General features: G+C 44.8%; 1 protein-coding gene across 1 annotated transcript in view; it reads right to left on the bottom strand.

Annotated features, from left to right (window-relative positions):
• cacna2d3a (calcium channel, voltage-dependent, alpha 2/delta subunit 3a) overlaps positions 1-26,012 on the bottom strand; it is a 131,204-nt gene that overhangs the window by 92,421 nt on the left and 12,771 nt on the right. The window lies entirely within an intron of this gene.

The following is a 26,012-nucleotide window of genomic DNA, read 5'->3' as shown; positions in this document are numbered from 1 at the left end:
ACATAACCTCTTTTAAAACTAACCTTTTAATTCATGTTTATGTCTCAACAGAACTATTTGTGGCTGTGGAGGTAGAGAGCCCATGATGCTGCATATCTATGTAGTTTATGGAAAGGTTATCAAGAAATATAATTTTTTTATCCCAGAGTCAACAAAGGAACAAAATCAAAATTTAAATTTTTAACACCATTTAGGATTCAACTGCAGGCTTCACAGTCAGCTACTTGGACAACCCAGCAAATCCAATAAAGATAATGAGAAACTTAGCCCACTCTCATAAGACAATGACTTTCATTTCCTTGTGTTAACAAGATCATTTTCTTGTTATCTCAAGAAAATGACAGACAAATTTATAGCTTGAACGGCTCTTCTTGGCTTCTTTAGTAACCGAGTAGACTGAAATAATTTAGGGCTTTTCTAGTCATACTAGCCTGGCCATTGCCTTCCTGTGATATTCTGCTTGAAACAAATCTAGCATACAACACAGCTGCCTTGTTGGGCTCTGCTCTTCTGTCTTTACAGCAAAGGATGGTTGTTTGCTGTGCAGGCAATTTGGTAAGCTTCATAGCATTGACTCCATACGTCACAGGAAAACGTTAACAATTAGGTAAAATTTAAAAACTCACAGTCCACGCCTGCAGGAAGTAATAGTTTCTCAACACCCAAGAACAAAGTATAGTACAGAGGGCTGGTTTTTACCAGGCAATAGACATACAAACCCATTACAGACGCTACAAGTCATCTTCATTCATTTGCACTGACAGAATCATGTTCATACACTGAAACACAAATCTATAGAAAACATACAGTTTAGGATCTTGCTCAAAGACACTTCAACATGTGTTGGAGTCAAAGCTGAAATTGAACTCACAACTTTTCAATAGCCAGAACACTCACATATAACACATGTAGTCAAGAGTGGCAGAAACAAAATTACAACACTGTTTACATACAATGTGATAAGTACTGGAGTGTTAAAATTACAATATCAGTAATTCTGAAGTGGAAAATAACTAGAGAAGTATTTTTTTCCCAAACTAATCTACATATAAATGAAACCTATCAGCTAAACCAGGAATTATCTGCCAGCTTCAAGTTTTACAGCACAATGAGCACTGATGACACACCACTGCCCCCAGTATCTGCAGAACACATAATCACATTATTCAACTGTAAACCTTCACTGGGGTGCTCAGCTCAATGGGGGCCTTAACTGGAGACACCGACATAAAGTCCCGCTAATTCAACATCCGAGCCTACCGCAGACATACATGAGGCTGTAAAGAAAATGAAAACAAAATATGTTTTGATATATTCAAAGCTACAGGAGGACAGGTTTTATTCTTGTGTGCTTTAACAAAAATTCTACCACTATATTATATAATATGCAATATATAAAACATATGTGCTAATGTAAATGCCATAAACTCTACGTTTCATATGTTTTTAGCAACTTATGAACAAAATTACATATAGAGAGTAAAGTGTGGAAAATGGCGATAACAGGAGAAAGAGAATAAGGGAACAGTATCACACACTTGGGCAGCTTAAACAACTGTTTGAGTAATAAAAAAAATCCATAATATTGAGAAGTGTTTGCTTACACAAAAGCTTTTGATAAGGACAAATTCCATTATTGTAGCTGAATGTAATATATGATAAAACAAAGAGACCAAGATAAAACATCCTACGACTTAAGTCTTAAGTGAGCTGAGAAAAGTACACTGTTTTACTAAAACACAGAAACTTTGCAATGAATCACAAAAGGAAAGAATGAAACTCCAATTTTGATGATTGTATTCAAGCAAGCAAAACTCAGAAAGATAACTTCAACTAGTTCAATTCAGTTTATTGATATCTAGCCATAGCATTAATGCACAATAAATGTTAACATTGCAAAGGAAATTCTGAATCTGAAATAAAGTATTTTCTGTTCTTATTTATAGTTTAATAAAAGAAAACTGTATGTTCAATATTGTATATAAATTTCATAGCAATCAACGGAAACATCTTTACTGGTATTACATTTGTCAAACCTCTAGGGTGTAATAGGGTTTTTATGGCTTGTTCCCATTCATATTTTCATAATTTAAGTATCTGAAGTATCTGCATTTGGATCTTTGGGTCCAAAAGCAAATTCTCAAACTGTTTCAAGTCAGGACTCTGTCTGAGCCACTCCACTCAAAATATTAAATTACTTACAGTTAGGATAAATGTTTCCATTTCATGTAATTGTTTAAGACAATCCGAAACCATGCAAACACATGGTCAAATTCCAGCTTTTTGGGGTTTTGACTACAATGTGGGTAAATTAAAATTACTTTAATTCTAATCTACTATGAATCTACTAGGCAGCTACAGTTTATATCCAGTTAAACATCAAATCAATTAAATCCGAGCCAATTCAGTAATACAATCAGATTCTGATCTAATTACAATCCAAATGACTGAATCCTAATTGTAATTCAGTAAGGTTAAATTCACTTTTAGTTTAATTTGGTTCATGTCCAGTCTCTTGCCTGTGTGCAAATGTATGTGAGTGCTACATAAGTCACTTCTGTATGCAGTAATTTTGTATGCAGTTTGAAAACATTTGCACTCTTTGACAACCAGTGGTTGAAAATGAATTTGAATGAATCATCTTTTTATGATGTACTGTAAGAAATTATGGGTACAGTATGTGACTCATCACCCCCAAAAGGGCTCACTTAAACTTCTCTGGCTGATAATCTTTCATATTTATTGAGATTCTCAATTGACCCATATGAAGATAAGAAATTTAGTCAATTGAAATGTGTAGAATATAATTCATTAATAAGATATGCCATAAATAATAAATAGGATTTTAGCATTTGACTGTTTATCTCCATAATTCATCAGATATACTTAACTAAAAGTGAAAAAAACATGCTGTAGATTTGCGTGCCACCTGATTTGGAGGCAGTGTCGAGGACCTTCAACATGAGACACTCCTCTGTGTTCATCCATGGCTCAACCGTGGCTAATTTGTGCCACTTTAAAAGGCTGCCAAGACTCTGCTTTCACTGACAAATCTTTCCAGATGCCACATTCATACACCTTACAATCTAGAGAGGATCCACATATTGTCCGTTATCCTGCAATAGCTAGCCCCGCCCACTTCATCACAACCCTCCGGGACTGACTACTGACCAGTTCTCTGTCTAACAGGTCCGGAAAATCTCTAAGACCTGGGTATTACCCTAAAAGAGATCTATAAGAGATAATCTATTTAAACTGGTGTCGAAAGCGATTCGTCTAGCTCTAACTACCTCCAATCCAGAAGTTACGACCCTTTTCAGTTAAGAAACAGTCAGCTGAGTAGCCCTCACAGCTGCGTAATTCCAATAACCACTCCTGTTAACGGTAGCTCGCTTTCTAAAATATAACTTGCTCTTGGAACCGGCTAGATTAAATTTAGTGACTTGGATGTAAGTCCCTGGGTCATTATTTTACTCTCACCAAAGGAAATTATGAAGCCTCCTTTTCACTAGAACCATGTACCTTAGTTTTACCTTTATTAAAAGAACTGAAAAATGATTAAATGACTCAATTAATTCCAATGTCCACCAACTTCATTAGAATTTTAGAGTAAGAATTTATTAAGCAAGCTTAAGCAGGGGTATGTGACATACAAATCAATAATCAATTGTATACAAGTCAAGAGCAGTGTAATAAGATCAACATGTATAATCATACCCTCCTGTCTCTTTCCCTAACCTATGTCGCAGATTCTGAGATAGCTTTTTAGGAAGCGAATTCTACTCATACCCAGTTGGTGGTGGATCTTTGGCAACAGGAACGTCCGAGAACCTTGGTCTGAGTCTTTATCCTTTGTGTGAAAAAAATCCTCTTTAGAATGGAAGCAAAGTAGAGAGGGTTCAATTGCTTTTGAAAACCCAACTCTTTTATCCCTCCGGGACCTTTGTCCTTTCTCCAAGTCTGTTGCAATGTTTGGGTTGAGGTAAGACCGACGATCGAATCAGGAACCCGGGTTGGACGATTGGAACTTGTCTCCCTTTGGCGGCAAGAAGCTTCAGCTTTCCCCGTGGCTCCAGGGTGTGGTCTGCTGTTGTTTCCTCGATCTGCTTCTTCGTGTTAGCTCTACTTCAGTGCCGCAGACAAAGAACAAGAACTTCTCCTTTTCCGTCTGCTTATATACAGTTCTCTGCCATATATGTGTATGGGGAGTGTTAGTTTACGTGGTTTCGGCCCCTCCTGTCTGCTGGCTGGGATGGAAAGTACCGTCCTTTCCTCAGCGTTGTTCTTAGCCAACCATACCGCCCCACCCATCCTGTGCGTCTGGCCATCTGTTCAGAACTGCTTGCGACAGCAGGAACTCACAAGTTCCCCTTCTCCTATTTCTCCTATCCTTTCTACATTAAAAACTATGTGCTTTACTCTGATTAACTTTCAAACACAGTCAAATATTAAAAACTTATGTGCTGATTTCCTTTAAGCATTAATCATGAGCATTAATCATCTCTTTCACTTATTATAAATCATCAAACCTTAATCATTTCATTGTTGTCATGTTATTACAGATCATGATTCGTACACTTCAGAATCATTCAGTGATTACTTACATACAGTCATTTTACCTATTGTATTCATCCATGTTCAACTGAATCATTATCAAAACACTCAATCATTATAAATCAAAACACAAGATTGCTTTATTTCCTTCAGGCCTTCATGCACCTTTTTCTGTGTGTACCTGGATAGATCTCAACCTCATACCAGTTTTCTTGACACCCCCTCCTTGAGATCGGACGGTGCATCGCAGAAAACACAAAGTCCTAAGTCAAAAAAGGTCAAGTCCATCACCGCAATCCGCAGTCAAGATGTCTTGTTCGTAGCAGGCAACCGGAGATGATGATGGAGTCCAGGTATCCACAACCTCATACTCCGTCAGATTGGACGGCGGAGAAATCCAGCACTCGGCGTCCAACTGTGGAGGAAGTGGAGATCCTGCTGATCCGGGAGGGCTAATGTCCTCCAGGGAAGATTGCAGAAGCGAAGACAGATCCATCTCAGAGTCTGGCAGTGTCGGTGGGTTGTCACAGAATCCCTCCAACTCAGTCAGCAGATCCTGAAAATCCAAATCGGTTGAAGGCGGATCCGGTGAAGGAGATGACACGAAGAGGGTGTCTTCTGTCTGGCACGCTTGGTGAGATGAACTGAGAATCTCAGTTTGGGTACCTTTTCTGTTAGTCGCACTGCTGGTTTGGCATCCGACATCGATAAACATATCCGGCGACACGGGACACGCTGGTGGAAGGTACTCGCCCACTGCCACAACTCGTCCATCGAGAAGGTGTAGAGTTGGCAGGCATTGTCGAGTAAGCTGGTGCTCCCATAATTTCTGGATCACGGGCAGCAGGAGTCCCGTGTGCATTGGAGATGTTATAAGGTCGTCGTCTTCTTGGCCAAAGGCAGAGGTCCACACTATTTTGTGCACCCGTTCCAGGGATCGAGATGTGGAGGCCGCTATGTAAGGCAAATCTCCTTGCCCTGTGGCGCAGAGAATTGCCGTTACATCGGTGATACGGCTGCTCACGCAACGGTGACACCAGCGGGAGGACGATGCAACCCATATGAATCCATAGGACTCTGCGGCGATCCCACATCCCACACAGCAGGTTGGTGCCTGAGAAGAAACAGCAACCGAGGTAACTTCACGATTAGGGGTTTCGGATTAACAATAACACAACGAATATGCAAAAGCGAAAGCGGAGAGTGTAGCTGGTTTAAGCTCGTGTGCCTGCTTGGGCTGCCAGCCAGGGAGAATTAATCACAGGAACCGGAATGTCGTGATCTGGAGCCGATTCGCCCCAATCATAGATATGAGCGGAATCATGGAATATTGCAGCGTAGGTCATCATCCATACAACGATGGCTAGGTCTGAGGTTTCCTGAAGCCAGTAGAGGACCACCAAGATCCCCCAAACCGTTGCCCAAAGAGCCAGAACCATCCACTTTTGTAGCCATATACGCCTGCCCCGACCTTTGATGGACAAGGCTTGGCGCGCTAAGTAGACGAGGATAGATACTGCGAAGAGCCCTTCTAGAATAGCTGTGAGGATCTTAAGTGGGGCGGTTCGAGTGGCTTGACGACCCCCAAAGACCAACTCCAGTATCAGGGCTGTGGTGTCGGTGACGAGCCATAGGCAGACCACAACGCCCCTGCGCCAGTTGATGCGGGTACGGCCCATCAGGTAACAAGCGAAGAGGGATGAAGCTAACCCCCATTTCTGGAGGATGATGGGTCGTAGGATAAGCTTCACATATCCTTGTAGCGCAACGAAGATCCTCATAGGATGTCCCCTGGGCCAGGAACCAGTGTGGCAGTAGAGTACCCAGGCCAGGGTAACCCCTAAGTGTTCAAGGGTACTCACTTGAATTGGAGCAAAAAGTGAGTTGGGGTTCGATGTGTTGGTCGAAGAGTTAGATTCCATGATGTCCGATGGTGGTTCTTTTGGTTCCGGTGCTGTCGGCAGCTGCAGCGAGGATTGAATGGCTCGCAGGCACACGGCAGCTCTCTTTTATGCAGAAGCAGGCTCCTCCTTCGGGGGGAGGGGCTGGTACTCCCTCTTTTTGCAACGACAAAGTGCTTTCAGCCACACCTCCAGGACAACTTTGCCGACGATTAAAGCCACGGCCACTCCCAGTAGGCCCAGGATGTATGGCCACAGCATACTCAGCGCACTCAGCAGCCATTGCTCAACAATGTGGAGGCCTCCTTCCACCACACTAGCAGCCTCTTCGACAACCTCGGTGATTGCGGTCACGATGGTTGCTCCCATAGTTTCATACCAGAAACAGTCGTGTTGGTCCGCTCCTTCGCCACATTTCTGCCAAATCTCCTTAGAGATTGTGCAGGTGAGGTTGGAATACAAAAGATTAGGTCCAATCCAGTCAAACCCGGGGTCTACTTTCCCATCACATATACTCTTTCGGAAAGCATGTCCTTCGGCGATGGCTATAAGGGGGTTTGGGATGAAGGGAACTGGCAGACCCAGAATACTCTTGCGCTTCTGGAGGTGGTAACCTAGGATTGCGTCGGTACAGGTCTTTCCGCTTACAATAGCCCTCCGCCATGTACCATTTATTTTGCGCCAAGTAACTTCTGAAGAGTGAGTGTCATACTCATCGGCATAATGTTGGTTGCAGTAGCTCTCCCAGCCTCGAACCTCATGGCAGGGTCTTCTGGCTAAACTTATGACACACTCAAGGACTTGTCGCGTGTTATTTTTACAAGTCATGCGCCAGGGTCTGGGGTTGACGTAGTTTTCAGGTCTCCAAAAAACCCCAGGCCAAATCATGCGGTCCTTAGAATAAACTGTGGCGAGGTACTGGTACTGGATCCAATAATTGGTAGACTGACGGAGACAGGGTATAACCCAGGCTTGAAGTTCTTTTTGCTGAAGTCCCCACCATTCCCAGTCCCAATTCCGAGAATAATCCTCATACCAGGCCCGTAAAGCCCATTTAGCGGTCGGAAGGACGTCAGGATCAGGGCAGTGATACCTCCAGGTGGAATAGAAGGTCTTGCTAGTTTGTACGAGGTCACATCGTGGTGACGAGTGGGTTTTCACCCAACAAGTGTTATTAAGGCTGTCAAAAATACTGCGCGCAACACATTTGTCAATCTTTGCAAAGTCGCCTTTAGGAACGCTCAGAAGGTCATCAGGAGTTGGAAGGGGTTGAGTACGTAAGTTGGCAATGTGAAAGTCCTCTAACCCAGCAAGAGAGCGAACCGCTCCCTCGGGGAAGTCTCCCTCAAAGAACGTTTGGTCTTTGGCTATATACGTCCATGGGAATGTGTGATTTAGCCAGGTTTCAATTTCTGTCCGTATTGAGCGTACAGAGTGCCAGAAATCCGACCGGTATTCCTCTACAGCTGTGACAATATAATTTTGGCCCCTGCATTTGACAAACTTATTCCAGAGGCAGGCATTTAACCACCTAAAGTGGTTCCTATAACAATGCTGCTGGTCAGATTGGTACATAAACCGTGTTGGACCTTGTCGAATCAGGAAGGCCGTAATGTTAGTCAAACTGTCGTTGGGGGGTGGCCTCGTTGCCCAATCGAGAAAGTCGTTTCGGGAGGTGCTGTTAACCCGCGATCGCTCTGTGATGTTGACATCCTCTCTGCAATTTAGGTGATAGTCACCCCAAAACTCCCCTCGTGGGAGCCAGGCCCGACAGCCTGAGGACCTGTGCGGGGCCGGGTATACTACTTCGGTATCCCAGTACCCCTGGTTCGGCAACAGTAGTAGTGATCGACAAGCCATGTTGCAATGCCATTCTGGAAATCCTCGATCCGGATGAATCCAGTTACACCTGATGGTCCGTCGTTCCTTGCGCTGTAGAACCCGTATCCAGCAGAGCGCTCCGGTATTGAGGAAGTCATAGGCGTAGATCTCCCAGGTCCGATTCAGGAGGTCGTCTAGAGAGGAGTCGTTCAATTTGTAGGCTCGGCTTTCTACATACTTTTTGCCGTTTTCTTTGGCGAATAATCCGGTTCGATTCTGGGCAGAAGTTTCGTTGTCCCATGGCACAAAAATAGCCGTGGTGCTTGTATTCCAGCAGTTGAAGGTGGCATACTTGGAATGTCCATAAGTGACCTTTGTATGCGTAAGGTACCACGGTCCAACTCCGATGAAGTAGAAGATCGTAGCGAGAACAGCAGCAGCAAACAGCAAAGCAAGAAGCGTCAGCAGCCCTTTCAGGCAAAGGGATTTTTCTGTTATCGTAGTCGTTTTCCGCAGCAAAGGTTCGTTAGAGGTGTCCGAGTCGTCGTCAGCGTCGGTAGAGCTATCCGAATCCGATGTTGAGTCCAGCCAACCCTGGTCTGTAGGTTTGCGCCTCATGCCGATAGCATCCATTCTGGCCAGATTAGTGATTCTCTGGGATCCGGTTCATCACGCTTTGTACAAATTTTTCTTACAGCCTTGATACAGCCTCGGTGAGCAGGGTTCTTCGCAACCCGTCTGGTGGCTCTTCTGTGTTGCAAGGCTGTAAATATAGGAGAGGGGTAGGGTAAGTCGGGCTCCAGCCCCCTCCACACCCACTTCCAGTGGAACACCCTCCAATAGTGCGGCCGAGGAAACGGGCCTTGGGCGGTGCCGTTTTTCAACGCCTGGTCATACCAAGATTCGTGATTGTACCCTATTGGGGCGGGTACTGAGATGTAGGTGTACAAAGGTTGCCCATGCAAAGTTAGTCTGGTGCGGTACCCCCAGGTTGATGGGGTAAAAATCCTCTGGTGTGGTGGGTTGGGGTAGACCCTGTCTATTTCCAATTTCAATGGAAGCCTGGTGTTATTAAATATATAACATTCTGGATTCATTTCCCTCTTTACTATGGTTTTTGCCATACTTGGTGATGTGGTCCAAATAATCATGTCATTAAGTGAAATTTCACAATACAGTCCTTGCAGTGGTTCAAGGTAATGGGGACCCCACCTTATCCGTAGTTCGATCCCCTGTACCCTGTGATACACTGTATTAAAAGTCCATGGCAGAGATCTTGGGCTCATAGGTGAAATTGATGCATAATGGACCGTGTTATTGGACCCTCGTCCTTGCCAAGCAGGCGGTGCGGTGGGGATGAATAAATGTGGCTTCGTTGGAGGGGGTGACGTGTACTCTTCACTTTCCCCCACCTGTTTGGTGTTCTGAAAATCAGTGGGTCGAAGATATATGAGGTACTTGAGAAAATATGCTTCGGTGAGCGGATTGGAAGGAGTGAAATCTTCTCTTGGCATATCCAGGAGAATAGAGGTAGTAGGGAGTCTCAGGAACGGACCTTTATCTGATAGTCCCGACGAGACTCCAGCTCCTACTTTGAACATTTTAGTTACAAAAACCTTTGTACCTGTCCGTCTTGTGGGTTTTGACTGACGTTGGGACTTGACGACTCGTTTTCCCCCTTCCGGTTTATCCGTTAGTCTTGGTTCTTCTTCCTCCATGGAAATGCTGAAGCGAGCTTCTGCCAGGCGTGGGTCTTGGGTTTCTTCTTAGGAGGCTCCGGTTCGGTGTAGGACACGGTGGCGTAATTCTGCTCATCTGGCACCACTTTGATGGCTGCTCCGACGGAGTAGATTCCTTTAAAGGGGACGGTGATCATGCGCACTGACAGCTGAATCTGGCAGGAGGTGCTAGGATCGGAGGGCGTACCCGCTCTGTGGGCCACTCCTCCCGGGTGTTGCAATACTCCATCCCGAAACTGGGACTCCGCTGTTATCCAGTACAGGCAAGACTTTTCCTTAGGTCTTACCGCATTGCTGCCCCACCCGTCCACCTCAGTGGTGTAGTAATACATATCTGAGCAGCGTACTCCATCTTCCCTTGGCACGTCCGGTAAATCCACCACAGGAATTGTGCAGTCATTGATGACTTCCAAAATCAGATGTGACCATGTGGTCAGCTCCCAGGGGCCTGTCCAACCCCCATTAATGGCTGGGTCTCTGGCATCATCTGGGAGTGCACTTAGCCCCTCAGCTGATGGTTGGTACGCGTGAGGACGATGTACCCGGAAGATCACAGGGGAGTGGCTGGTGTTCAATGGTGGAAATGACAGGGATGTTCCGGCAGCTTCATACGGCCAGGCAGCATGAACAGAATCCCACAGGACATCATGGGGCCCTTCTTCCCTCCTCCACACCCATGGATCCGCTTCTTCTGGGGTGTTTGGGGGAGCTGAAGGTCCTGGTAATATTATTGGTATGGGGCTCCCGTGATTTGGTTGTACTTGTCCATATGTTCTGTAATATCGCAGCGAGCTGTAAAACCTCGTCACCTGCCATCCCTCAGCCTGACCTGTCAAAGTCAGTTCTCCTCTCCCCAGCTGGTCTTCGCAAGTAGAACAGTGGTGGAGATCGTCCCCATCCCAGACGCAATAACAGCTTTTTGGTTCTTCATTCTGCCAGCTCCATTGGGTCTCCAACTGAAGTCGGGGCAGGTAACCTACCCGGCAGTTCCCACAGATGGTGTTGTTCAAAACCGTAACCGGAGAGACGCGGAGATGTTGTAGTATCTCTGCGGTGGCTCCTTGTTGCCTGGGTTTCTCACGGCCCGGTCCCTCCCAGGTGATGGGGAGTGGGTTGTTTACTAAACAAACCGGACAGCGACTTTTAGCTCTTGCCCATATCAGCATCTCTCGCTCCTCCGACAGGACTCCCTTTTTAGCCCAATCCAATTTCTTCAGGGCTCGTCCTGCCCAAATCCCTGAAGGTGTTCTTCTAATTATAACCACCCCTTTCACGGTGGCCAGTCCGATATAGGGTGGAATGGTACATGATTCACTGGCCATTTCACCGGCTTCTGTTTCACTTTAGTCCGGAACTGGCTTGAGCTGCTCAACTCCTTGAATCCCTTTTCTTTTCAGCAATACTGTGTTCCTATCCAGTACTTGCTTGACGATGTCAGTGGTCTCAAACTTGGGTTTTACTGCTGCATTTACAGGTTGCTCTCTTGCTTTGACCCACACGCGCTGTCCCTCTCGGAATGGCACTCTGGGCGACGGCTTCTCCTTTTTGTCGCTGGAGCTCCGCCCCACGTCCTTCGTGGTGAACGGCCGTTGGTTGAGCTCCATTGCAGGGGCGGGCCTCTCGGCTCTGCTTCTGTCGTTCAGGGCCTGCCCTATTTCCACCGCCTGTGTGCTCCAATTGTTGGTGTTAGCATTTTTAGCTATCCAGCTTTTCACTAACCCTATGGCTCGTTCTACCACTCCGTTAGCTTGTGGGGTATAGGGTGGAGAGTAAACTCGCATTACTCCAAACTTTTGGCACCATTGGTCAACCTGTGAATTACGGAAATGAGTCCCATTATCCGTGCGCAGCTCTTTCGGGATTCCCAGGGCACTGCATACTTGTTCCAGCATGCCGACAACACTGTTGCCGTTTGCTTTCCTGGCTGCTTTTGTAGTTACAAACCCCGACATAGAATCCACCAGCACTAAGAGGTACTTCTCACCTCTTCTTCCTGTTATCCCCATGGGGCCTGCAACATCCATGCAGACTGAACCCCAGGGGACCGTGCTTTTGATGGATAACCCCTCCATCCGCTGCCCTCGGCGACCTGCGTTGTATTGTCCACATACTTCACAGTCCCTTAGCACGCGTTGGACTTGTTTCACCGGGATCCAAAGATCCTGCTCCTCCAGCTCCTTACGGGTAGGTCGTACGCCTGCATGTCCAAGGGCCTCATGCACGCTCCGCACGACCTCAACCACGTACTCCTCTGGGACCTCCCGTCCTCTGGGAGTGCTGTCCCACTTCTCGGTACCGACAAAGACGATCTTTCTTTGCTGGACATAACAGTCCACTTCATCATTCCCACGCCAATGAGCTCCCTCATGCGTGTGTGCTTTTTGATGCTCAACATCTATTTCCAGTTGTAGTTTTAGCTCAGCAATCTTTTTCCACAAGTCTCTGTGTGCCACTGGCTTGCCCTTCGCTGTCTCGAAACCATTTTCTTCCCAAATGGCCAAGTCTTCTCTAAGGGCTTGAGCGCAGTAGTAACTGTCTGTTACTAACCTGGCATTCTTGATTTTCCTTTTCACCAGCTCCAGCAATCCTTCCAGCACGGCCGTTACTTCTCCGGCTTGAGCACTACCGGGAGCCTTTCCTTTCTGACGGCATTTTTCCTTGCCGTCTTGCTTCAGAATAAATCCCCAGTATGCCGACTGGTCGGACCCCTTTCTGGATCCATCGGTGTAGATTGTCCATTCCGGTTGTTTTGGCTCCTCAGATGTCTCTGGTGGTTTCTTCTTACTGGTGGGTTGTGCTGGCCCAATCTCAAGCTCCGGGTCCAGCAGGATGTCTTCCCATCTTCCCCACCGTGTGTTAGTTGCTTTAGTACTTTCCACGGTACCTTTTCTTAGATACTTATGAACTTGGCTCTGTGTGATGACTTTAACTGGTTGTCCTTGTGCTAGATCCTTCAGCACACCCCAGTAACGAGCTAACACCGCTAGCTCTTTCTCCTCCTGCGGATATTTCCTCTCAACAGAAGTCAGGGTGTAACTCCACAGGGTAACCAAGCCTCCATTTTCATTACTTACTTTGATCATGGCATCGTCATTCTCACAGCTGATCTCTGCTACCAGTCGTTCTGACAAACTTCTTGGCTCCAGTCTCACAGCTGCTTGAATGGCTTTTCTCAAGTCTTCTAGGTTCTGTTGATTCGCTGCTGTCCAAACCCAGGGTCTTTTTCCATCCTTCTCGTCCTCCTCACTCTTTCTCAGGCATTTGTACAAAGGCTTGGCATACTTCTGATAATTGGGTACGTGGTCCCGGACGTAGTTGCATAGTCCTAATATTTTCTGTAAGTCATTCTCTGACTGAGGTGGTTGAATATTCGTCAGCTTTTCTCTGTACCCGTCTGAGAGTCCCAAGTCCGACGTGACTTGGAAACCCAGATAATTCACTTGGAACTGTCCAAATTGACATTTCTTGAGGTTTAGCTTCAAGCCTGCCTTGGTGAGGTTTTCTACCACTTTTTGTAGTCTTTGTAGGTGTTCTTCTTCTGTGTCATCAGCAATAAAGACATCATCAATGTACACAGTTGCACCTACGTCCCCCAGTACTTCCATCACTGCTGACTGGAACACGTTTGGGGAGTTCTTGTATCCCTGGGGTAACCTTTGCCACACATAGCTCTTGCCTTTGTGGGTGAATGCAGTTTTACCTTGCGATTGTCTGGCGAGGCGTAGAGAGAAAAATCCATTGGCTAGGTCGATGCATGACTTGAACTTCTTGACTCGAAGAGTTTTCAGCGCTCCTTGGGGATTGATTAGACTGGCTCGGTTTGCTATTGTTCTCCGATTCAGGGCCTTGAAGTTGATAACTGGTCTCCAACCCCCTCCAGCCGATTCAGGTTTCTTCACCGCCTGGATGGGGCTGTTGGTGATCGGGTTGAGCTCCTCTCTGATGATTTCCAGGGCGCTCAGCTCCTTCACTATCTTGTCCATCTCCTCGACTGCTCCCGGATTCAGCGGGTACTGCCGAACAGGTGGATGAACCCCACCTTCGATGTGATGAACAAACTTTGGACCCAAATCCCCACAATCGTTCTTGAACCGTGCCACTTGCGCTGTAACGATGATCTCACGCAGCTTCTCTTTCCCAGCCGGGGAGAAGTCACTCTCTGCGATCTTCTGTTCTGTCACCGTCGGTATGTCAATCGGTTTGTACCAGTCCTGCTGCCCGGATCCGGTTTGGGTCGGGCCGACTTTCACCAACCTTGCTTTCAAGCTCGTCAGCCTTCGCTCTAGTCGGCGATGTGTGCCTTTCTTTTTACTGAGTTCATCTAAGTCTTTTACTGTGAGTAGATTGTAAGGACCTTTCACCCACACTACTCCTTTCCATGTCCCGTACGGCATTTCTTCTATTTTTCCATTAGCAAACTGAACCTTCAGGTGTCCTGCTGTTCCTAGGTCTTTGCGGGTCATAGACACCTCCGCTCCGGTGTCCACCAGGTAGGGTACTCCCTCCACTTTGGCGTAGATTTCGTCCCCTTCCCAGTAGGCATTTTCTAAAATGACCCGCGACCTGGACGCCATTACTTTGGTGACCCTCCGGCCCCGGCTTTACGGGACTCACGGAGGGCCGTCCTTTGTTCTGGGCTCAATTTCCTATATTCCTCATCCGTCAGGAACTGACCTTTCCCTGGCTGATTTTGTGAAGCCGGCGGGTTGGTCGGTCTTCCTTTTGGTCCTGGTGGTTTCTGCTGGAACGGTCGGTTTTGGAAGTTGGATGGTGGTGCTCCCTGTTGAAACGGCCGGCCCTGGAAGTTGGGTGGCTGTGTGCCCTGCGGGAACGGCCTGTTCTGGAAGTTGGATGGCTGTCTGATGTTGACCCTTCCAGGTGGCTTGGCTGGTTGGCTAGCCTCCTTCTTCCTTTTGTCCTCGTAGTACTGCTGCTCCAGGTCGAATCCCTGCACTGCCACATCCATCTGGGCCATGGTTGTGCTTCTCACTGGTAGTTTCACAAACACAATCTCTCCTCTTCGTCCCTTTGTCACCTCACGCAGTACCTTCACATACCTCGCGGGAGAGACGGTTTGCTTTAGTGTGTGCCAAAGCGGTTCCAACCGGCTTCCTTTGTCCAGCCGTCCTCTAGCCCTCTTCACCTGGGACTCTTCGTCGTCCATGTCCTCCAACACCAATCTCTCATAGTTGCTCTGTGCTGACTCTGTTCCAACCATCGGGTCCGCAGTCACGCTGGTCAGCCACAACTTTTTGGCCCCTTCGTGGTTAGTGGTAGATAGCACAGTTGGCCAGACATCTTTCAAATACTCCTCATTATTTTCGTCTGCGTTTTTACTCCGAATCACCAGCCTTAGATTCTTTAGTTCTGCGTATGCATCTTGTCCGGTAGTAGTGGCCGGTGGCTGGGCTGACACTCCTTGTGGTCCCCGCGGGATCTGTGGTCCTGGCTCTGAAGACGTCGCCTGCGGCTCCTCTTCATCAGCCGACACCTCGTCTAGCTTCTGTCGAGTCTCCCTGGAGTACTTGTAGGCCGCTTTCTTCAGTCGTCGCAGCATCACATCATACATAATTCCCATGTATGCGTTCCTGAAGTTGGTGGTCAGGGAATAGTGTGCTGTCAGGGTAGAGCAGGATGGTGTCATCAGGATGTTAGCCCACTCCCCGACTGTCGCTTCTACCTCGAGCAGCACCTTGTCTCCCAGCCTGCTGGCCCATCCTGCTGGAATCTGGTACTCTGTCTGACCGACCTCTGGTACATACGTACGCCGTCCGTCTTTAGCCTGTACAGGGCCCCAGGTCACGTCTCTCGCCAGTCTCTCAGAAGAACCCTCGATGTCAAAGGTTTCTATTTCTTTCTTCTTTCCTCGGTGCTGTCCTGTTCGGAGTGTCTTATGCCCTGTCGGTGGTTGCTTTGGGTCGGAGAAGATGCTGTCGTGTTCACTCTCTTCTTCTCCTTCTTCAGAATGTTCGATCTCCTGTTGCTCTTCTCCTTCCTCCGAGTCGCTGATGTCCTCATACTGTTGTTGTCTAAGAGGTTCCCTCCTGGGGGAGTTTAGCGGTTGAATCTTGGCTGGTTTCATCGGTCCTACTTCTCTCTGGACCGTCAGCTGCTCATCCTTGACTCTGTCCGTGTTGGGTTGCCTCAGTTCACTGCTGCTTCCCTCGAATGAGAATTCTTTGACATATCTTGCGGCCTGGGACTCTGGCCCGACTGGTGCTTCCCTTAACTTTATCCTGAGTGGCTCCATAACCTTGGCCGTGCCGGTCTGGGTGGTGTTTGAAACTCCACTCTGGGGTATTTTTAAGGGATATTTCTTGATCTCCTTTGCTGGGTGGCTGATGCGGCATTGTTCCTCCATTTCAGTTGCCATTCGTACACCTTGCTCCGTACGGAGTCGATGCATACGGGGGTCAACCACCACCACCACCTCTTTGAACACAAAGAAATGACTGTTGGTCTTGGCTATGTTCACCACTCCGTTCTCTGTGACCGCCCTGGCGGTATCCCCTGGCAAATCTGCCGATCTTAGTCCCTGCACGCTCACCATCACCCTTCTCATGTTTTCGTTGCTGGCGGTCACCAGGCCCCTTTCGAGTCCATGCCACATCTTCTTCCGATACTCCTCCAGACTCTCTCCTTTCTTGTAAACATCAATTGGGACCAGTATTACGGCACCATAAGGGAGACGGTAGCCCTTCATCATCACTACGTCTCCTCTAGTCTCTTCACTACAGGAAGCCTCCAACACCTTTGAGTCTTTTTGATAGTATTTCCCAGCTTGGTTTTCAAGGCTGCGTCGAAACTTTCGATTGTGGATCTTGTATTTATCATTGGTGAACACAATCAGCCCGTCACCTTCAAGGTCCCATATTCCTCCAATAAACTGGTAAATCATGAGCCCGGATTGCAGCCTTAAGCTGATGGTCTCTGATGGTATTTTGGCCAACTCTCGGGTGCTCCTCCAAACATCCGACTTTTGGGTCTTCTTTTTAGGGCGGCCGGGGTCCCACAGCTCCTCATCCGATTCCTCCTCGTCCTCATCGGAACTGCTGCCCGCTGGAGTCTCCGTAGGTGGCGGTGGCTGCCTTCTCTCCGTGCTGTGGACTCGGGGATGAAACCCGACCCCCAGATCCCGTTGAGGGGACCAGTCCCTGGCCGCTTGCTCCAACTGCTCCTTGGTGAAGCCGTCGATGAGCGCTCCCTCATGATTTTCCTCTCCTGACTGTTCAGAGGGGATTTCGTCGTTTCGCGATGATCCCGGTAGAGCTGGGATGTTGTCGTCGTTGTCCGTCAGGTCTATCAGGTCCTGCGGAGCTTGCTTCGGCTGGTTTGTCGGTGTTGTGGCTCTGCTGGGCAGTCGAGAGGGGGCCTCAGCCACCTCCGATTCCGCTTTGTCTGGGGCCTGCTCTTTTCCTCGGGTCTCTTTGAAGGCCGAAAGTCTCTGCAGAACCTCGGCATATTCTTTGTATTTGCGCACCCCACTGGCGAGAGGGTTCACCAGGATCCCTTCGATGCCCGCTTCCAATGTAGCTGTCTTCACCAGGCTGTCATATTTCTCGGAGGGGCTGTAGACCATCCGCAGCTCACCAATCGTCCATCCTTCAAGGAGTTCAGCGAACCATTCCAGCCATTCTCTGATCTCCGATTTCTTGGTTACCTTCACCGGGCATTTAACGACTCCCAGTCGGTGACCATGTTTAAGCTGTGTGCAAAAGTATATCCGAGTCTGCACCAGGTACTTCATTAAGTTCCGTGCCATGTCCTTTTTGATGGTGTAGTGAGATTCAAAGAAAACCCTCCTAATTATCTCAATCCAGGAATCCAATCCATCACCGAGTAATATCAACGATACAGGCAATTGTGATAATGTGGATTGGGAAAGATGGGATTGATGACTCTCTCCATCCCGGCTGATGTTGCTTGCCTCTTGTCCCTTTGCTGGCTCTTGCAGGGGATCCAGTTCCCCCCTTTCTTCGTCATCCATAGTTGTCTTTGTCTTCGAGTTGCCTATCCCCCAAAGCCTCTCTTTGCGCTCTTGAGTAGGGATGGGTCCAGGCTGTGTTGGCTACTGGCTTCACTGTCTGGATACTATCACTTATCCTCAGTAGAAGCTTTCCCTCACCTGCATGCTATACAGTTACTGCAAGGGTTGTGACTGACGGCCTTATCAGTCACCGTTAACTCTATTCCCTCAGAGTTAACCATCCAAGTGAGCTATTCAGAATCACACTTCTGTTTTTACTGACTTGGTTTATTAGGGCCCGCCTACTTGGCTCCGCCCCACGTTGGGCGCCATGTCCGTTATCCTGCAATAGCTAGCCCCGCCCACTTCATCACAACCCTCCGGGACTGACTACTGACCAGTTCTCTGTCTAACAGGTCCGGAAAATCTCTAAGACCTGGGTATTACCCTAAAAGAGATCTATAAGAGATAATCTATTTAAACTGGTGTCGAAAGCGATTCGTCTAGCTCTAACTACCTCCAATCCAGAAGTTACGACCCTTTTCAGTTAAGAAACAGTCAGCTGAGTAGCCCTCACAGCTGCGTAATTCCAATAACCACTCTTGTTAACGGTAGCTCGCTTTCTAAAATATAACTTGCTCTTGGAACCGGCTAGATTAAATTTAGTGACTTGGATGTAAGTCCCTGGGTCATTATTTTACTCTCACCAAAGGAAATTATGAAGCCTCCTTTTCACTAGAACCATGTACCTTAGTTTTACCTTTATTAAAAGAACTGAAAAATGATTAAATGACTCAATTAATTCCAATGTCCACCAACTTCATTAGAATTTTAGAGTAAGAATTTATTAAGCAAGCTTAAGCAGGGGTATGTGACATACAAATCAATAATCAATTGTATACAAGTCAAGAGCAGTGTAATAAGATCAACATGTATAATCATACCCTCCTGTCTCTTTCCCTAACCTATGTCGCAGATTCTGAGATAGCTTTTTAGGAAGCGAATTCTACTCATACCCAGTTGGTGGTGGATCTTTGGCAACAGGAACGTCCGAGAACCTTGGTCTGAGTCTTTATCCTTTGTGTGAAAAAAATCCTCTTTAGAATGGAAGCAAAGTAGAGAGGGTTCAATTGCTTTTGAAAACCCAACTCTTTTATCCCTCCGGGACCTTTGTCCTTTCTCCAAGTCTGTTGCAATGTTTGGGTTGAGGTAAGACCGACGATCGAATCAGGAACCCGGGTTGGACGATTGGAACTTGTCTCCCTTTGGCGGCAAGAAGCTTCAGCTTTCCCCGTGGCTCCAGGGTGGGGTCTGCTGTTGTTTCCTCGATCTGCTTCTTCGTGTTAGCTCTACTTCAGTGCCGCAGACAAAGAACAAGAACTTCTCCTTTTCCGTCTGCTTATATACAGTTCTCTGCCATATATGTGTATGGGGAGTGTTAGTTTACGTGGTTTCGGCCCCTCCTGTCTGCTGGCTGGGATGGAAAGTACCGTCCTTTCCTCAGCGTTGTTCTTAGCCAACCATACCGCCCCACCCATCCTGTGCGTCTGGCCATCTGTTCAGAACTGCTTGCGACAGCAGGAACTCACAAGTTCCCCTTCTCCTATTTCTCCTATCCTTTCTACATTAAAAACTATGTGCTTTACTCTGATTAACTTTCAAACACAGTCAAATATTAAAAACTTATGTGCTGATTTCCTTTAAGCATTAATCATGAGCATTAATCATCTCTTTCACTTATTATAAATCATCAAACCTTAATCATTTCATTGTTGTCATGTTATTACAGATCATGATTCGTACACTTCAGAATCATTCAGTGATTACTTACATACAGTCATTTTACCTATTGTATTCATCCATGTTCAACTGAATCATTATCAAAACACTCAATCATTATAAATCAAAACACAAGATTGCTTTATTTCCTTCAGGCCTTCATGCACCTTTTTCTGTGTGTACCTGGATAGATCTCAACCTCATACCAGTTTTCTTGACAATATACAAAGAAAAAAATAAAGAAATAATAAAACAGAAAACCTGCAAACAAAACAGAATGCTATTTTAATCCCTCTGAACAACTTAAACAGTTTAAAGTTTTAGACTCTTTCTCCAGTCTTACTACTTCCTTCATCAGAACAGCTAATTAATTGCTGCCTCAAATATATCTGAGCTGTAGCCAATCAAAGTGACTGGCTGATGACTCAGATGCCAAATCACAGAGACCATAACAGTAGAAAAACTGGAACGGTAATCCCACTGGCTGACTGAGAGCTGCTGTTTGACATGGGGACGAGAAATCCAGGTTTTAAGGCAATCCTGCTTCCTGGCTCACTATAGACGGCTTTTAAAGCTGACAGTTTAGTAGCGGTTCAAACATGAACTGGTCTGACAGTTTTCTTCACCAATTTTCTTAGTCCATTTTCTGTAAGGGCTTTCTCCTTTTTAGGATCCCCTGCTTCACACTATATTCTCTTTTTCTCCATCCTGTTCCAACTTTCTTTGCAAAACCTAAAACGGACTTACAATATAGATGCAATTGCAACTAATAATATTTACAATTTTAAAGAAGTGTTTTTGTGATTAAATCAACATAGGTTGGTCAAACTGACAGTTATCACACACAGACCTAAAGAGAGCAAAGATTTTCTGCAGTCAGCCTGCAGTAGTCATGTGTTTGTGATCATGTTTGTGTGTTCAATGAGACACTAACAGGATCCTACTGACCACACGCTGTCTTCAGTGCTATGTTCAGTCAGGCTGACTGGAGCAGACCAGGCCCAATTAGCCGGAAGCTACCCTCTTCACTTCAAATTATCATCAAAGAAAAGCCAGCTGACATATATCTAACAACATCCAACCACCTTTTATGAGCAAAGGGGGATAGAAAACATTCACATTGAACTGAAATAGCAAAACAAGGCGATCAGTTCAATTGACCAGAAAGGTTATGAGTGGGAATCTGTAATATGTATCTGCCATGTTTAGAGAAAGAGAGAAATACCCCAGCAGCTTAGCAATCACGTGATCTACAATGTCATGCGCTTATGGGGTAGAAACTTTTAACAGACCTGAAGGTCCAACTTCTCTTCATGCTCTTATCAATTCCAGGATTGATTACTGCAATGCTCTCTAAGTCGGTGTACCTCGGTTATCACTGAGCTGCCTCCAACTTGTGCAGAATGCAGAAGCTCACATATTATCTAACTCCTAGATGGGACAGGATTACATGTTTTGTCATCACTACATTGACTTTTATTTGTTTTTAAAGCTGTTAACGACTTTTCTATTTTCAATGATGTTGATAAATGCATTCTAAATGAAATAAGAAAATAAATGCACTCGCGTGTTTCTGTCAAACATGTTTGACACATGAGATATTTTTCTTTTCTCTCATTTGCATACACACTTGCAAAAATAGCACTTCCAATAATCTCTTTACTGGCCCAAGGTTTTAAGGATATCCTCACTCAATAATTGCAGAAGTATTTTAACCCCATAAATAACCACAACTTCTAATTAAAAACTCATACAATTCTAATACAATTATAACTGCAAAAGACTTAAATAGAAACAGGATTATTGCCGTCTTATTACATGGACACTTGCTGCCTTCCTTATTATTTAACAAAGAGGAACATTAACATAAGAAAGGATGGAAGGATATAGAAATTTGCTGCAAGAAGCTGTTTTATGAATAATAAGTTTATAGAGTAATGACCTGTCCCTCTTAGACTGGGTTATTTGTGTTTCATTCATAAAAAGGAACCATGTTTGTTTTGTTCTCATCTGTTTAAGTCTTAGACTCTAAAGCGAGGAGGGTGGTTTGATGAACAAAAGTGCAGTTAAATCCAAGTGACAAAGCACCTCTCAAAAAGAAAGGAAGGACAAGGACATGGACTTCTATAAAACCACTTAGACTCAGAGATGCACAGAGTCCTTGAAAGGATATATGTAACAAAAAATATAAACTCGAAATTTTTGTTTATTCCCCTATATTGTCATGAACTGAACTCAAACATGCAAACCTTTTTCAATATACACAATAGACCAATATTTCCCAAATATTGTTCAAAATCTGTCTAAATTGATGTTAGTGAGCACTTTTCCTATGACAAGATAATCCATCCCAGCTCATAGGTGTGGCATATGAATGGGCAACATCAATGATTATTGCAATGGTGTGACTTGGCTGGCCACTAGAAAAATCCACTCTGTAAATTTATTTAAACACAAACTACTTTTTCAAACATGTTTAAATTACTTAGCACGTCTGACTGTATGCATAAGCAGGTAAAAATCAAATCTCTTTTTCGGTGCACTTGATTGACAAAAGTGGAAAATCCATCAGAATGTGAAAGAGCTCTCTGAATGTTTTCATTTTCAAGGGAAAAATCAACCAATCATAGATCAATGATCAGCAACATATCACTGCAAATAGCTTAGAAGCAGAGAAGATTAATGTTTCACAACCTATAAAAATTTAAGAGTTTAAAGAGTTACAATTTTTATGGGTTATAACTTAATATGTCCATGCAAAACAGTCAGAACAAAATGCAAAATAGCATTAATTAAGCAGAGTAGATCTAAGAGAACAGAATAAGCATCTGTAGTCTAAACGTGTACAAGTTTGTAATTTTCCAGTACAAATTTAATCACAAAAAAAAAAGCAATGGTGCCTACTAAATTGTTAAATTAAGTCCTAGGAAAGAAATAGACAAGAAAGAATTTTCTTCTGGATAAAAAGCACCATCTTGTTTCAGTTGCATTTCTTCTTTAGTTCAAACTCTCTGCTTTAAAGTTGTTTTTCTAAGCATGTTGAGGAAAAGCAACGTCTTGCAGCTTCTCGATTTAATATGAAGGGGCACAGATTCCCCAAAGCCATGTTTGTTATTAAAGCGAACACGACTCATAGAGGAGGAGACAGCAGGGGGCGGATAGACAACTGGAGTTGAGGTAAGAGGAGGAAAAGAATAGAGGCAAAACCTCGGGGTGTCAGGTGCTTGAAGTTAATTCTGTTTCCTGCCGCAAAGGCAGTCACTGGTCAGTACCGTAACTGTCTCTGTCTTTGTGCAGAAATCTGCAGGGAGTACACAGCGTTTGAAACCTACTGAGGTCTGACTGATCCTGCATTGCGCATTATAAACTCTCAATTTGTATATGTGGGTCAGTGTCAACCAAATTCCACAGTAAGTAATCACTATCACATCACAGAATCTCTGAGAAACGGCAAAGACCCCCAAGCCTACAAAATTGTTTCTTTTAAAGAAAAATCCTGGCCGGAGATGAAGTGGAACTATTAATTTCATGCTTGTCCTCTTTGTCTCAAAAGCAAGTTGGTTTGCGTCAGGTGTCTCAAAGTGAAGAGAAGCTCCTCACATGTTGTAAAACACACAATGCTAAATGTAAACAAAGCTAATCAAGCATAAGAACAAGTCATCAGTTTAAAAAAAAATAAAAAAATCATAGATTATTTTTGCCTGACTGACCACACCTCAACACCAAAACACCAAAACACAATCTATCAGCGGTGACAAAGAAATAATTGTTAAGTCAAGAAATTTAATTAATGCTGTTTGGATGAGCTGGAACAACGGTGAGAACACACGGCACATGCACTGCACCAGACCAATGAATCAATGTGAGGCAAGGGAGCTGATGGGAAGCAGACTGTTGGAAGGATCCAGGTTGGAAAGCTTTCAACGCTCAAAGTTAAAACGGTGAGAAATTCTGGACCAAAAAAAATAGGTGGTGATATGTTGCAGCTGCCACTATGGATGTTGTTCATGTCTTACAAACAAATTGTTTTCATTTCATACAAGCAAATCTAATGTAAAATAATGTAAAAATCCTTGTAAAAAATACAACAAATAAAATACTCTAGTAAGTAAACAAAAGCTTAACTTTGTGTCAAATTGTAAAATTGCTGTCCTTTTATTGATTATTAATCTGTTATGTCTAGACAGGTGCAACTTGCTAAATAATGATTTCAAAGCTCTCACTTTACATCATCATCATTATCATCATTGCTACTGATTTCCTGTAGTAGGCGTGGTGGTAGCAGCAGCATTACCAAATGTGACATCTGTAAAGTGAAATCCAGACAAGCTGATGAACATGAGACAAATTTATTAAAATCTAATCCTGGGTGGTGCATCCGATACCCATCTGATAGGTACATGTTTATACATGTAGCTTTGTTATCACAAAGGCAGTTCATCCTGTATTAATAATACATTTCAATTTTGATTTTCTTACAATTCAAATGTGGTTTCTTTTATAAATTCATGATCCATGAGACAGTGCTTAATCTCTGTTTTTTTTAATAACTTTCATACATAGTCTAAAAAGAAAACCCTGTACTTTATAGGGTGTTAAATGCCTTCAAAATAATTTGTAGCAATCCTATATTATAAGTAAGACAAAATTAATAACATACACTTTCTTCAGTCTCCTAGTAAACATGTATGTTTTATGAAAAAGGTGTTTCCCGGGCGTGCAGTGGTGACGTAGTGGTTAGCGCGACCCACATTTGGAGGCCTTGAGTCCTCGATGCGGCCGTCGCGGGTTCGACTCCCGGACCAGACGACATTTGCCGCATGTCTTTGCCCCTCTCCTTCCCCGTTTCCTGTCAGCCTACTATCATATAAGGGACACTAGAGCCCACAAAAAGACCCCCTGGAGGGGTAAAAAAAAAAAAAAGGTGTTTCCCTTTCCATAACTGAAGCCACTTTCACAGCCCGTTCATTTCTGTCCTCATCAAAAGTCCCCATGAGTGTGCGTCTGTGTGTCTCTGCTGGTGCGGCGTTAAAAGGTTGCCTAAGGGCTTCTTGAGAGGAACAGTGGAACAACAGCTGTACTTTAACACAAACAAACACAAGCCCGCACCGCGTAGCTGTGCTGAAGATTTTGTCACATGGTGTACTGCTTCGGTTAGGTATGCCCCATTGCCCCTCAAAAGGGGGGTACCAAATCTGAGCTCCTTCTAATGACAGCAATATTTCACTATCCTCACATGCCATGAACCCACCACCTATGGTCAAACGTACTTAGAGAAACTCCTAAAGGTCTTTAACTGTAGCTATTTATATCAGAGATGTACATTCAGAAATCATTAGAATACATGAACCAAATGCTGATTTTTCCCTCCCAAAGGAAAAATCAGGTTTAAGAAGTTCTGTTATTTAAAACATTATGGTGGCTCTACATAAACAAAAGGCAAAGTTTACTAAGGGAATTTAAGAGAGTTGTCCAAACTTATTTTTACTTGAAAATTTCAGAACTGTTCTCCGACTACTTCGGGCCTCAAGTAGAAGCTTAAATTTATTGTTAGTCACTGCAAGTTAACATATAAAAAATAATCTAGATTATACAATAAAAATGTATAAGAATGTATAAGGATTTTGATTGAACAGCTGTGTAGCCACAAGAAAAGCACTAATCTTCTGGATTAAAAATGTACCACCTAATCTAACTTAAAAAGCTACAATTAGGAAAGAAGAATAAAGATAGCATCTTCTTGAGATTAGGTAACCTGAAAGAAAAAGCAGATCTACTACTCACCACCACATCCTTCTCATCTGCCTCATTCAGCCACTCTGATCCTCAGCATTCTGTGTCAGTAACCTTCCTGCTACAAGGAAGGTTGCTACAAAAAAATAGTAAACCTTTAAGTAACCCTCCTGAGCCTCTTAAACTCTGTTCTCATCCAGACGATTCTCTGGCTGCTCCACAGATCACTGGTTCTTAATCAAATTTACAATAAACATTTTTTCCAAAAAGTTTTCTTGTCACCTTTTCCTACGTCTCAATTCATGTTTGGGTCACAGAAGGAAAACATCAAATATGATGTGGACTAAATTTAGCCTGGTCTCTACCAACTTTTTCAAGAAATCAGTGATTTTTCAGGGTGAAGCCAGTTCTCCCAATGCATAAGTCGCCCGGCTTAACATAAGTGATAACAATGCTACTGAATGAAATGTTATTATGGGGGTTTATGCGATACTGTTACAGCACATGTAAAATGATACC

Source organism: Xiphophorus couchianus, chromosome 1, assembly GCF_001444195.1.
Source record: "Xiphophorus couchianus chromosome 1, X_couchianus-1.0, whole genome shotgun sequence".
Lineage (NCBI taxonomy): Eukaryota > Metazoa > Chordata > Actinopteri > Cyprinodontiformes > Poeciliidae > Xiphophorus > Xiphophorus couchianus.
Note: the sequence above shows the minus strand (reverse complement) of the source record. Positions and strands in the feature narration are given on the sequence as shown.